This window comes from Simochromis diagramma, unplaced genomic scaffold (assembly GCF_900408965.1).
Source record: "Simochromis diagramma unplaced genomic scaffold, fSimDia1.1 OVJJ01000304.1, whole genome shotgun sequence".
NCBI lineage: Eukaryota > Metazoa > Chordata > Actinopteri > Cichliformes > Cichlidae > Simochromis > Simochromis diagramma.
In genome coordinates this window covers 2460338-2475094 of record NW_024387030.1, presented here as the reverse complement: position 1 = coordinate 2475094, position 14757 = coordinate 2460338, and the positions used below count along the sequence as shown (strand labels likewise).

The 14757-nt window shown below is 37.6% G+C and overlaps 1 long non-coding RNA gene across 2 annotated transcripts; it reads right to left on the bottom strand.

The window, feature by feature from the left end:
- Positions 1-288: 288 nt before the first annotated feature.
- LOC120739662 lies at positions 289-13673 on the bottom strand. Of its 2 annotated transcripts, none has more exons than XR_005697267.1 (4): positions 13303-13673; positions 7538-7605; positions 5624-6681; positions 289-1330 (listed from the first exon to the last, which is right to left on the bottom strand). It is a non-coding gene; the product is annotated as an uncharacterized LOC120739662 (long non-coding RNA). The 2 variants fall into 2 exon arrangements; XR_005697268.1 differs by having other exon boundaries at positions 6549-6681.
- Between the last annotated feature and the right edge of the window lie 1084 nt (positions 13674-14757).

Sequence of the window (14757 nt, the reverse complement as noted above, 5' to 3'; positions counted from 1 at the left end):
TGGAAAGAAGACTGGGCCAAATTTCCTTGACGATGATGTGAGAGACTGAGAAAGTCATACAGAAAACGACTGATTCAAGCCACTACTGAAGGTGGCTTAACAAACTACTGATTCCTAGTTTTTGTTTGATAAATGATGACAGTGCGATATGTCATGTGTTGTTGTTTATCTTTGGTCACATTTCCATCATTTTAAGACCTGCTAAGGATTATATTATTTTTATTATGTCCTTGAATTAAGGGAATGTGTACTCTCTTATCATAACTGTATCCCTTTATAGGGATAACCATTCGTTATGTGATACTGGTTTGGTTTACTTATTCCTCTTGGGTGAGAGTAGTGACCCCATATCTTCCTTCCTATATCAAACACCTTCTGTGCAAGCTGGTATTAGGATGGATTTATTTTTTAAAAACCTTTTTTACTATAAGTAATTTAGACACAGCTCAGTACAATTATACATTTCATGCTGAAGCTCATAATTAAATGAGCAGCTCACATAATACTGAAATCAAGCTAAACAGCAGATCTACACCTCTGACAATTTGTAGGTGGCTGATTTTGTGGACTTTTAGAATATTTCATTATGCTTTTACACCCACATCTTTTTTTTTTTTTACTTGCACTGCAGCTCTAAACCAAAAGACATTCTCACATTCTCGCTTACCCACAAAACCACCCTGGGTACTGTCAGCGTGTCCTCACATTCAGCCTCTAATTCATTACCAGTGAGGCTGTTCCAGAAAATGCTGCATGATCACATCACACACTGGTCTCGGCTCTTTCTGGAGCTTTTGAAGCAACTTGTCTGTGTCTATATATCTAAATCCAGCTGTCCAAAATCATTGGGAAAAAATGTGGGAAATGTATCCCAGGGTGGATTTTTGCTTTCAGTGTGACCCAGATTTGACTGTTCATGTTCAGCTTTGCAGTGAGAAGATCTAATCTCTTGTTTACCCAAATCTCATTTTTGTTTTGTTCTTGTGTAAATCCAGCTAACAACATTTGCATTTTCTGTATTATTAGTATTCTCTGTGTCATTTATAATTGTAAAATCTCTCTCTCTTTTTTTTTTAATTGTCATTTTGCAGACGGCATCTTATGCAATGCTGGTTTAAAGTCAGAAGCAGGAACAGGAACAGGCAAAAACAAAAACAGCAGAAGGATCTGAATTGTCTTTCCACTTGCGTAAATGGGAACGATTGTGTCAGTTATGATGTCATGCACTGATGTGCATCAGGTCGCTATGGTTACACCAATCTCTTGATAATGGAGCCATCAGATTGGATTTCCACACAGGCAACAGGTCTTTACAGGGTGAGTTAATGGCCTGAAAAAGAAAAAAGAAAATCCTGATGCTTGTTTAGATTTACTCAAATAAGATTAATTGAATTGAAAAAGTGTTGTACAACATTTCCTTTTCACACCAAACATGTCATTTCCTGCCCCTCTATATTCGGCTTTCTGCTATATATAGGCGTGCTTGATGAGTCTACAATAGCCTGGTACTTTACATAGTCGTACTGATGACCACAGTGTTGTCAGGAGTAATGTTATAAAACAGGCAGCCAGTGTGTCCTCCTCCCATCTGTTCTCTCTCCTCTGTCTCTATTTCTCTGTGTTCCATGACGCAAAGCCTGAGTGGGAGTGGACAAACCTTCTGCTCCCTGAGAGGACTGAGTGGGCCGCCGCCATCCGCTGTGCACGCACCAGAGATGGAGGCAGAGATGGAGGTATATGGTAGAGGAGAGGGGAGGGGAGAGAAGGGAAAGCTTTTGAACAAAAGTGAGTGAAGGCCTGAGAGAAAGTGACGGTGATCGATAGAGAAAAAGTAAATAACAGGGAGGAACAGGAAGGCAGAGAGGGAACGAGTGGTTTTTGGAGGGAGGAATGACACGTGGATTAGTGAGAAAATGCAGAGATGAGATGTGAGCCTAATAACAGGGTGATAAGGAGAGATGAGCGGAAACAAGCGGAAGACAATGACAATGAGAGAGGACTGGTCGGAAAGAAGAAATCAGGATTTAGGAGGACAGGCCTTATACTGACACGTTGCTGAGAAATCATTGTGAGAACAAGTTATTTTTAAATAAAGTGACTGTTTAAATCATAAAATTTTAGCTGTGGTGTCTGTTCAGTTCACACTGTAATGCAATGTAATTGCCAAAACACCTGTGGAGCTCAGAGTGTCTGCAAATAGAAGGTTAAAAAATGCATATACCATAGACTTTATATAAAAGACAGAACAATGTCACCCATTAGTTTTGGACACTGCATTTTGAAGCTTCCAGTTTAGCATTTTGGATACTGCCATGTTGTTTTTTAAAAGACAAAAGTTACAATATTAAGACAAGGTGGTGGATTCCCAAATTGTGTGATAAAGATGGCAAGCTCAGTTAGCAAGGTGGATTCATAAACTGTTAAAAGGTACAATACAAAAAAAACAAAGATACCTGATGATTTGTGATAAGTACATTAGTAAAATATTAGGAGTCAGTCATGTGTGTTTATTCTTCTATCACTGTGTCAAGCTCGCATGAGTTAGCCATGGTGTCAGTATCAAGCCAAAGTGTCTGCATGTCTCTGTCTCTCGTCCCTCGCTCCCATCCTTGGTATTTAGTCAGTGCACTGAGTTTCTGTGTGTGTGTTTCTCTGTTTCCTGTTTTAATGTGATAGTCTCTATTCCTGTGTGTGTTATGTTTGGTTCTGCTTCCCTCTTCTCGTCAGTCAGACTATGGTCAGCCATGTTCCCCAGGTGTTTCCTCTGTGCTCTGGCTCCTACTTGTGTATTTATTGTCCGTATTTGTCCGTTGTGGTGATCTCCCTCATCCTCCAGCTGTAGAATTCTTGGAATTTTTTTTAGCACAATTAAGTGCGTAGCAAGTTATACTAATTCCATTAAAAATACCCCAGAAGGCATCGACAGCAGAAAGAATGACAGAGAGTACCCTTTCTGTCATAGCAATTATGTGAGCCCTGGAAGACCTTGTGGGTACACCTTGCAATCTGCCTCCCTAAATCCAGCATCCAGATGGATGAATGATTAAAAAAAAAAAATCCCAAACAGTTCCATACTGTAAACATTTTTATTTCTGCTGTAAGGTTGGGTCTGTTTACATGAGAGTCTGTTGGTTTAACCCACTTTTGTAGTCAGCCTCTAGTGGTCATTAGAAGAACTGCAGTTTTTGACACTTTACTTTAGAGCCACTCCTCTCTAACTGACTCTAACTGTGAAACCAAGTAAGTAGCTAGCATACCACGGAGCATACCATGAATAATCTGGAAAATCCTTTTCAAAAACGTAGAAAAAAAAACCTTAAACGCAACTTAACAACTGAGCGCATAAACTCATCAGGAAAGTGTTTACAGAGGTCAAGCCTGGTGGTTTTCCCCTGGTGGCTATTATAATCCAAGTTTAAGGGCCTTTAACTTAAACTTAATGTCCACTCTGTTTTTTATGCTGCTATAAGGCGCATCCAGGAGATGCATCTCTGCTGCCAACATCTTGCTCAGGGGTTCTGACTGTGGGCTTTGACTCAATCCTGAATAAAATACCAAACTTGTGTTGTTTTCAGATGCTGTAATGAAAGAAATGCCAAAACAAGCAAAGCAAATAACACTCCCCTGGTGGGAGGTTGTATTTACAATATTTTAATCTTACAAACATGTTAAATTTGATAGGTCTCGATATTAAGTCAGTTTAAAAGGATTACTGTGACTGTTCTGGCGCTTAATTTAACTAATGCAGGTGTATTTAGAGAAAAGAAAGAAAAACACAAAACATTACATTTATAATACTGAGGGTTAAATAACTGCTATTTTTTGTATATACCCAAGTTGTAGATACAGAGACATGCAGAGCTGCACAGTTTTACAAAGATTTACGTTGTTGTGTGTAGATTGCCTGAAGATAAAGTTAAGACTTGTGATTTACGAAGCCAGAGAGACTTATTGACTTGTCTGCAGCTCTCATTTCAAGTCAGACCTTCACAGGACTAGACAGCTCTTTAAAATAACTGAGTAGTACCTTCAGTTTTTATATTTCATGGTCAACTTTTAAAGCAGAATGTGCACCTGCACAGCATCCGCAATCATGCCCCGCCGACTTAAATATGGTACTGGGTTCTGCAGTATTGTTGTTCTTGTTGATGTGAGTGCGGTTGGCAGTGGGAGAGCGGCGGCCGTTGTGTGTATACAAGCAACCGTATTAATAAAGCATGCTGAAGAGCATTGGAATGTCACCGGGTCTGCTGTGGGTTTGTTACACAGAACACTGCAAAAAAGCACCTACAGAACTGTAATATTTTAAAATCTGTATTTTTAGCATGACATTATAGAAAGTAACTAAGTATCCCATATTATGAAACCAGTTTTAGCAATTGTAACAAACTGAAACTGGCTGAAAATCCATTTGAAATTCATGGACGCCTCCATAGACAAACATGCATTAGACGGCTTATCTGCCCAGTGATCAATCCACATGTATATATTTGGACTGACACTGTAACAAAAAACTTAAAAAATGCTAATGGACAAGTACTTTTACTTAATCTCATTTCACTCAAATTAAATTATTAATTAACATAATATTATGTAGCATTACATTACGTAACACTAATGTTAGTTGATAAGTGTAATACCCGTGTGGCTACTGTATGTGATTGTATGTGTCCATCTTAAAACAGTCATGCAAAAATATATTTAGATGAATTTAGTTCATGTTGTTTAACATTTCTGCATGAATTAGCCTGGAATAGGTAAAGCAGTCATCAGCTAGCGAAATGCAACTAAAATGCCTGTCAGTGGGGCCCTTTCCCATAGGAAGTAGCACTGCGCTGACCACTACGTTGAGCAAATGAATGGGTGAATGAGGCATGTTGTATAAAGGCTTTGAGCCCTCAGGCAGAATAGACAAGCGCTGTATAAAAACCAGTCCATTTACCAAAGGGGCTCTGACAAGTGGAAAAATCAGAGTCTAAAAAATAAAGCCAGTGTGGAAGTCCTGAAAGCTACAGTTGCTCTAACAGCCTGTGCCAGACCTAGGGATAGGAACTGATAAGAATTTACTTACTTTACTTGTCACTTATCAATTCAATTCCTTATCGGTTCTCATTGGGTTCTCACTGGCTCCACTTTGAGAGTCAATATCATTGCTAAGCACCATATCAAAGACATTATATTCATGCAAATTAATTGAATGCTGTGGGTGAAATGTTTGTGCATGTTGGAGGCATTTCCACTCTTTGTCCTAGTGTTGGAATTGTTACTAAAAAAATGATTTCACATATTACACAAAACACTTTACTTAAAATTAATGTAGTACATTAATTCATTATACTACTCGTTACATTACTTTCATGTTTCTCTGTAAAGTGACCTAAAATCTTACTGTCTCATAATCACCATTTAACATTATAAACATGAGGCTACAGCCCCACACACCAACACAAATGCCTATCCTAGTAAGGGCACGCTTAAGATCATTCTCTTAGTATTTAGGTATGAACACAAAGCCTTCAACAGACTTAAAATTGATCGCCATAGTGATTCTACTTTAGAAACAGGAGGTAAATTTACAAGGTAAAAACAGACGGTGGAGTCTGAGTGTTCATCAATTTGTTACCTGTTGAAGTTCAGGGTCTGGCTGTGGCTGGAGTTAGCATTCATTCAGCTTTAACATCAATCTGGGTTCTTGGCTAGCTTACCATTAGCACTTTGTCTGTGCAGCTGCAAAGGTGCTGTAGACTGTGCCACTATTTTCCTCCTCAAGCAAGTTGAACTGATAAGCGAGATTGAAATGCAAGGAAACTAACAATTCTGAGGAACTGAACTACTGGGAACTGGTCTGTTTTTGATGTTAGTAAATTATCTGAATGTGGGTTTATGGGCAGTTAAATGCATTAACAACTTGCTAGAATTTAGAGCTTCAGTTCTGTTGAACGAAATTTGAGATTGAATTTTTTACTCTGCAATAACTGGAAGGTGTCTAAACTGTTAACATGCTAATCAAGTAGCTAATAGTTGGCTACCTTTATTAGCACTTCTCCCCTTCTAAATATAGTCATATGTTCCATAAAAATAGTCAAGGTTTAAAAATGGACTGCCTTTTAGGACTGTTAAATTTAACAATTATAAATTTAAGTTGTTTCACCCTTGTCTCAGTGTTTAAGATATTGGCAATGTCATTTTATGTCATTTTCAAAAAACATACACTCGCATATTAGTCTCATTTTGTACATATGGATTTGTCCACTGCCTTCTTTTCAATTAAATGCTGCTTTAAATGTCTCCAGTGCAGCAGTGATGCATCAGTGGACCTCGCAGTGACCTCTGTCTATTTTCTGATCCTGCTGCCTTCTCCTGCTTATCTTTAGTAACTCCATCCCCCTCATGATCTATGGATGGCTATTTTACAATTTGGCTAAATCCAGCTCTGAGGTAACAAGTGACACCTTCTGTTTCCATGCTTCCGGTCGCTAGGCAACCTCAGCAATTTATGCCACTGCCAAGAGAGCGATGGAGGAAGTAGCACCCCGAGGCCCCCCCACCTTTGTTCGTCTTGGCCACGGCCGGCCCGGCGTCATCCGTCATCTAAGAGCAGTGCTTCCATACCAGGCCAGTGACGAGGTCCGCTGCAGCACGCTGCGCTTCCTACTGCTCTCATTAAATCAGCTCTGCTTCCTGCACCACAAGGACGCATAAAAGAGGAGCTCAGCGACTGCACCGAAACACTCTGCTGCCCTCTCTTGTTGCTGAACTGAAATATTTTCAGTGTTCTTCACGAATAAAACTACATTCAGCAAAAATAAATGTTAAGAAACATCCAAGCAGAATAAGTAAACACTCCCAGATTAAAAACAATGGCTTAATCAGTTTGTTTAAAATTTTGTCCAGTATGTTGTCGCTATTACTACAAAATTTGATCACACAAGCTTGTCATTTTAAGTTCAGCAATATGCAGCAGTCTTGTAAATAAACTGGTGAAAGAGTAAAAGGGTGAAAGAGACCATTTTAACCCACATCCACAGCATTTTCCTGGGATATTTTAAGATGATTTGCACCTCAAAGATGGCTGAACTTGGGAGAAAATGCCAAATGTTCAAATGAGGTTCACAAGCTTTTTTTTTTCTTTGCTTTTTTTTGCTTTTTTAGCTTTTTCTAAAAAAAAAAAAAAAGATATACATACTGTAAGTGTATGTATTGTTTTTCTTTGCCTACTGTAATCATGAAGTGAATTAGCATGGCATTTGTTCTGTGCTCTCATAGTATGAGCGACAGACGGTGAACATGTCAGCGCTCCAGATTGAGATTGTAAATTAAGCTGTAATGTAGTAAAACTGTACATATGCATAATAGAAGTTTCCTGGTGCACAGCTATGATGAGGCAACTCGTAGAGTCTCCTCCTTAGTCAGGATTGTTTGTGCAACTGTCACCCCCACTACCACCTGACATGGACTTTGTCACTGTTTTCAAAATGGAAATGCTTATGTTTGCTCATATGGGTCACTTAATATAGAAAAAAGAAAGCAAGCAAACCTCTCAAGGCCTGTTCTTCTTCAGACTGACCTGAGCCAAGGTTAGGTGGCAACAATAGCAGACGAGCACTGTTGTTACAATAATAAAAAAAGAAAAAGAAAGTAAAACTGACCACTTAAAGAATGCTTTTGTTTTAGTCATTAAATCACTTGAATTCTTAAAGAATATAAAAAATCCAATTAACTCAAGAGATGAACCTTATATCTTCTTTCTTAAAATAAGAAAGAATTTGAAATAAAGAATCTATTTCAAATTCTCTCTTTGGACACTGTTATTAGCAACATCTCTCTCTCTCTCTCACACACACACACACACACACACACACACACACACACACACATATGCAGTTTGTTGCAATTTATTTTGCTGAATCTATGAAAAATGTCAAAAAAACTGTCTGACAGGGATAAAACTGTATTTTTTTGCACCAACAAGATGATTCCCACTAGCTACAAACTTCTTGGTTTTGGTATGGTGTGCACTGTGTCCTGAACAAAAGTGAGGAAATTGAAGGAAAGTATGAGGCCTGAAATTATCCAGAAACATCAGTGAAATGTTTCTGGAACACTGAAATGTCAGTCACTCCTCTACCAGAAATGGTCTTCTTAAGGAAATGCTGAGATACGCCAAATCACACAAGAACTGGGCTCAAAATACGTGGAAATGTGTAAGCAGGAAACAAGGGGAGCGGTACAATAGTCGGTGTGTACAGGCATCTATAAAACAAGGTGGAGGCTCTGTCATGGTTTGGGCTAAATTTCAGCCAGTGGTGTTGGAGATCTTGTCAAAATTAAAGGAATTAGGAAATAATGTCAGATTTTTATCTGGAAAAGCTTCATTTTCAGTACAATGATCCCAAAAAGATGCAGTAAAAGCGTACCTGGATAGAAGAACACGCAGTTGGCCTCCATAGAGTGCAGACCTCAACATTGCTGAGGCATTGTGGAATCATCTTAGCAGACAAGAGAATAAAAGGCAGCCAACATCCAAAGAAGAGCTTTGAATACCATTGAAGAAGCCTGGAGAACTATTTCTGAAGACTAATTAAATAAATTACAAGAAATCTGCCAAAGAGAGTTCAGGCGGTGTTAACTAATACAGGTGGTCACACCAAATGTTGACTTTCATGTTTGTTCGAACAGTACAAACTCTATTTTTTGCCTTATGTGTTGTTGTTCTGTGTACATTTGCAGACGTCTCAATATATTTCAGTCTCTAGTTCCTATTTTCCTAACAAAATATATAAAAATAAGAAACTTTTGCACAGAGCTGTAGTTACATTGCAAATCTGCCAGTCACAAAGCAAACAGCCTCTTGCAGCTAATGAGATAATAAAAAGGCTGATTTCATTGACAAATTGCAGCATTTCAAAGAACACTCAGTAAATAAATGACTGAATGGGTTTGTTGTTGAATTTGTCACCACAGGTAAAATAATCTGTTCCAATAAATAGAATATCCAGCAACAGAGACTCCAACAAGCGAAAATTAAATGTGCCCTTTCAGGCCACCATGACCTGTTGAGTGGAACACACACACAAGTGCACATTCATTTGACTGCTGGAACATAAATAAAGGCTGTGTTCCCAGAAAGCTATTCTGTATTTTCCAGCTTCACTAGAAAAAGAAAAGACAATAATAACTAGAATAAAACTTAAATAGAAGCATGCTGCACAGGGGAATGGTTTTTAAAGGTCAGCATGGTGACCTTTTCTTAGCCAACACAGTGTGGAAAAGGTTGCACATGTGTGTATAAATCCCCAACCCTCCAAAGACCTTCCTAAGGAGATCTCACTGTGCCAACATTCAGTTTTAATGCTCAAATTAAACTGGAACTGAACAATTTAGGGAACTATCATTTTAACATTAGAGAAAGAGAGGAGAAATGTCTCCTTCCTCACTGATTTCTAACCAGGGTATATTGAAGGGTATGTGGACACATGCATGACTTAAATAGAGAATATGAATATAACATACTGTTGAAATATCTTGTTCAAACTGGGACTAAAGTCAAAATGTAGGTGATTTTATTGATAAAAGAAGCAGGATAAACAGATAAAATTAGCAATGATAAGATGGAAATGATTAGAGGTCTTTGTTAGCACTTGCTAAAATTCAAAACACACAATTAGAAAAAGACTGAACACCTTTTGACTCTTAAATACTTTATACATGCTCTGAATTAACTTGGTCTCACAGCTTCGGTTTTCCTGGTTGAATCTGAATAAACTACAAGACTTATGGTTTAATGACATTTGGACAGATGACAGCAAAGTGGAGCTAAACACAATATATCAGCACAACCATCTCACACCAACCGTCGACACGGTGGTGGAGGGGTGAGGGTTTGACCTTATTTTGCAGCCATGGGACCAGTCAGCTATGAACTCCTCTGAGTATCAAAGTATTCTAGAGTCAAGTGCGACCTAGATGTAGACCTCAACCTGACTGAAATGCTGTGGTATGACCTTAAGTGCGTAAACAAGTGCCCTCAGACTTGAAACGAAGCAACATTGCAAAGACAAATCGGCCAAAACTCCCCCACAATGAAGTGAGAGACTGATAAAGTCATACAGAAAACGATTACATTAAGTTACTGCTGCTAAAAGCGGTTCTACAATACAAACTATTGAGTCATGGGGCGTACTTAGTTTTCCAGTCACCTTCTCACCTTAGTTTTTGTTAAATAAATATTAAAACTATGTAATATATCATGCATTATTGTTCATCTAAGGCTATGTTTAATTTTTTTTTTTTTTTAAATCTGCTAAGGATCAGTTATGTCTGGATATTTAAAAAAAAACCTTAAAATATACTATACTTACATAAACCTTTAAATAAAACTGGAAATTGTTACTTAAAATATGGATAATGGTTCAAATCCAAACTTAAATGTTAAACTGTTAGCTAAATGTTCAGTTGCCTTCACCCTACAATAATAGAAAGAAGCCCCAACAATCAAAATGTTGAAACTGTTAAATAAACATAATAAATAGAGTCTTGATATAGCCAGCAGCCATTAGCAACCATTAAAAAGATCAAAACTAATGACTCAAACTAAGGATAAAAAGTTAACAACGGAGGCCTAATTGGTCACTAAACAGAAAACTTAAAGCAGCATGACAGTTTAGTCTAATATGACATGATGCTAATGAATAGGGTGATCAACAGAGCTTTGGGGTGTTTTGATGAAAAAGGTATGGACTCAGTGGTGGAGGCCACAAGGCTGAGTTGTGGTTAAGAGCAGTTATCTTTAGCTGCAGTGTCAGCATCAGTGGTTTGACCTATAACTGAGATCATGCCCTCTTTTTTTCCCCAATAGTCGTCAGAAATCCCAGTAAGTGAGATTACTTCACATTGTCATATGATTACCGTCATGTGCTTTTGTAATTCTCTTTGTCATATTGTGTTGCAGCGTGAAGTAACACATGACACTTGGTAGTGTTTTTAATGTACCTCTGACACCATATCATTATTCCAGATGTGTAGGGGATTAGAGCTCAGCTCAGCATACCTCCAGACTGATTGCAATTACAAGCAATTTATTCAGTTGCATAAAATAATTAATCATGTTTAAATTTTACAGTTTACTCTTCCTGTAAGAGTGTGCTGCCATGATCCATGTGCACTGTTGTGTAAACAGGACTTGTGAAGCAATAGGAGAGAGAACCAGTGAGGGAGACAAGTATTGCGTAAGTAAGCCCGTGCTTTGTGTTTATATTTAAGAAAAAAAAAAAATCAGTGAAGAGAAAAATAGCAGCCTGGGAGGCTAAAAGTAGCCTCTCCACCACAGATGGCACCCACGCTTTCCGCCAGTGGGTCAGTGGGTGAGGGAAGAGTGGAGGGGAGTGGGGGCGAAAGAAGAGGCTGTGGCCGTATGCCGCTATCCAGGGGAGAGTGTGGGCGACACGGGCAGCAGGAAAGAGAAAGACAAGGGCTTCTGAGGCCAAGTGGGCCGAGGTTTTTACAGTGTGCGCTGCTAAAAACAGACACAATGACGCTCACAGGTCAGCTGGCTGATGTGTCATCAGCTATTTCAGCAATGTTAAACAAGTGATAATAGAGAGGGAAAAACGTTGACATCACCATGAATGCTCACATCACTTCTTTCCCCCCACGTTCCGCTGATTGTGTAATCATGAAGGCAGAAAAACCAGTTTCCTGGATTTAATATCACGCCTTATTTGGTAACCACGAGGCCAAAGTGGCTGACAAAAGGAGTCACACCATCACCTTTGGGTGCCCTCTGTCACTGCCAGTTAGGAATTGCACAAAATCTTTTGCAATCACTGATAAATCCTGTGGTGAACTTTATCTTAACATCCTGCAGTGGAATTACTGACACACACACATAATACGGTAAAAGGAGAAAGAGATAAACTTTGAACTCTTCACTTTAACAGTAAATGATTCCTGTGCTGTGTTTGGATGTCACAGAAGAATGAACAAATGTCTTCCACACTCCAAATAAGAACCTGGCCAGCCTAAACTCATGCATGAAGTATGACTGAGCTGCCAGCAGAGAGCGCTGCTGAAACTGTGGCTGTTAGCAGCTGCAGGGACTGGAGACCACACAGTGAAAATCAACAGAAAATTATAAAGGAAAATAAAAGGTCCAGGCCCTATAATGTACATCTGGAGTTTCATTTAGAGTAATTAAGTAAATATTCCCATATGATTACCCAGCATGATATAGACTGAACTGAAAGAGCCATAATTCTCAGAGTCAAAATAGTATTTTCAGTAGATCTTTGTGTGGTGCTTTGTGTGCACTACAACATGATTCTCCGTGAGGATTACTGCCATTATCTCAAACTATCAAAAACAAAACAAAACAAAAAAAGTTTAAAAACAAATTACAATTTCTATTCAATTGAATGGACCTCAAAAAACTGCAGAAAAAAAAAAAATCTGAAAATAGACAGCCCCCAAAAAGTATAAATTAAGTCATCTAAAAAGGTAAAAAAAATAATAATAATTAAAAAAAAAAAAAAAAGAAAAAAAATAATTGCCTTTTGAAATTATCTAAATAATTTACATTGGATAAACAGTTTTTATAAATAAAAATATGAAAATAAATTGCTTTAAAAAAAATCATTATGGAAGTTTTCACCACTTTTTGTGCCACCTAAGCTAAAAAATTAGGTTACTATTTAAAATTTTAAGTCAGTATTTTTAAATTTTAAGTTATAAGAATCATAATCTATAAGTCTTATAATTTTGAGATACTTAGAGAGCTGAAAATTTGAGAAATGGCAAACAAACTTCCTTAAATGCTAGTAGACTGAATAAATGATTTTTTTTTTTTTTTTTTTTAAAAGAATTATTTCAACTACTGGCAAAGTTAAAATAATTTGCAAAAGATTCTGAATAAAAATTATAATCTAAATACACGCTAATAGCTAGAAAACTTAGTATTAATTCATAAATTAAATTATTAGCAAAACTGCAACTGCCTACTATTACAAATAAATAAAGAAGTATTAGCTAAAAATATAGCAATTAAAAAATATATTAACAAAATTATTTGCTAAAAATAGAAATACAGGCCACTGGCTAATTAGTTCAGAAAAAAAACTAGCTTAAATGATCAATGTGAAAATAGGTAAAAATACAGTTTTATAAACCCAAAGTATAATCAATTATTTAATTAAAACCAATATAGAAAGAAAATAGACTGCATAAAATTGTAAACACACTCATCCTTTCACACTCATCACCTTACATGAAGTTGGCCATCAGCCACTTTACCCTTAATAAACTGACCTTTTTATTTAGGCTGCAGAACTTAGCAGACCATGGCCTGCAGACAGAAACAAGAGGATAAAACATAAGTATTCAGCTGAATCTTAATTAAAATACCCAATGAAAACCCCCAAGAATATCAACCACCTAAATCTGAACTCCATGGCATACTTGCAGACAGAAACTGAGAGACAGTGTTTGGAGTGTGTGTTATAAATAGGGACGTGGAGTGTGGAGGCACACTCAAACACACCTGCCTTCAATTAACTCCCAAGCACAAGCGCTGGCTCTGAGCAAATGCGAAACTCAATCCACAAAAACAAAACCAATCCCAAATTAGTACCAATCAATGTGAAGGTGAGTTGATTGAAATAAATGACAACAAATTTGTGGGATACAGAACCCAGTTAATTAAATAAAAGTAAAAGTAAAGTGAAAAGTCCTGTCGAAGGGAATGTGTATAGTAGTATTCTCAGAACCAATTCTCAGAAGGGGAAACAGGTGTAAATACTTAGATGATTTCAGACAAACTAGCATTTCATAGTTGATAAAAAGAATGATAAAAAGTCAAATATACTTTGAATCACAGTTCATAATTCACAGGTAAAGAGATTAGTGTCAGTAAGAACACGTGAATGATAAGACAAGACTGACGTGGATCAAACTCAGAGTGAAACATGGTTTCTTAAAGGCTTGCTGGGGGTTTCAGAGACATGCTTGACCTTCTGAACTGCATCTGTGTGGAGAACAGTTCACCCTGCAGCACAATGATGAAGCCCAAACACGCCTGAAAGGTTTCAAAGAGGTGACATAAAGATCTCTTGTTACATTGTAAATTTTTTATTGTGTCTTTTCAAATTGGTACAATAAATCAGTTAAAACCAGCAATCAAATTATCATCCTATAAAATGTAACAGACCATTTTAAGCACTTCAAACTTAAACCACTCCCAGCACTCACACACATGCTTTTTCTTTTACATTCTGGATATTTTTTTTGACATGATTCTGTTAGTCTTGTCTTGCATACAAATACTGCCCTCATGTGGGGAAAAATGTCAAGCAAGAACACCAAAAGTAGCATTAGACTTTCTGTTAAGGCATTACAATAACAGTGATGTTCTTTTTCTTTGGTAAAAATTATCTAATTTTTTATACTTGACTAAAAACACAGTAAGTGTGTCACGGACGTTTCTCAGGTCTTGAGTACTGTGTTGTTAACAGCTTACCTATATTCAGCCGCAAATAGGATTTTCATTGAGCTTGACCGAGAGCCAAGCCACACAGGTTGTTTAGAAAGTTGAACAGGTCATTGACCGGATGTGTTACTCCATAAAAAGAAAGCCTCTATCTCTCTCTTTCTCCCTCTCACACACACACATGCACACAAATAAGCAAAGCCTGAAGCCTTTAAAGGTGCAGCAGATACAGCGTGTGTGGAAAGGTGTTGAACAATCAGAAGAAAAGTTATGGTGCA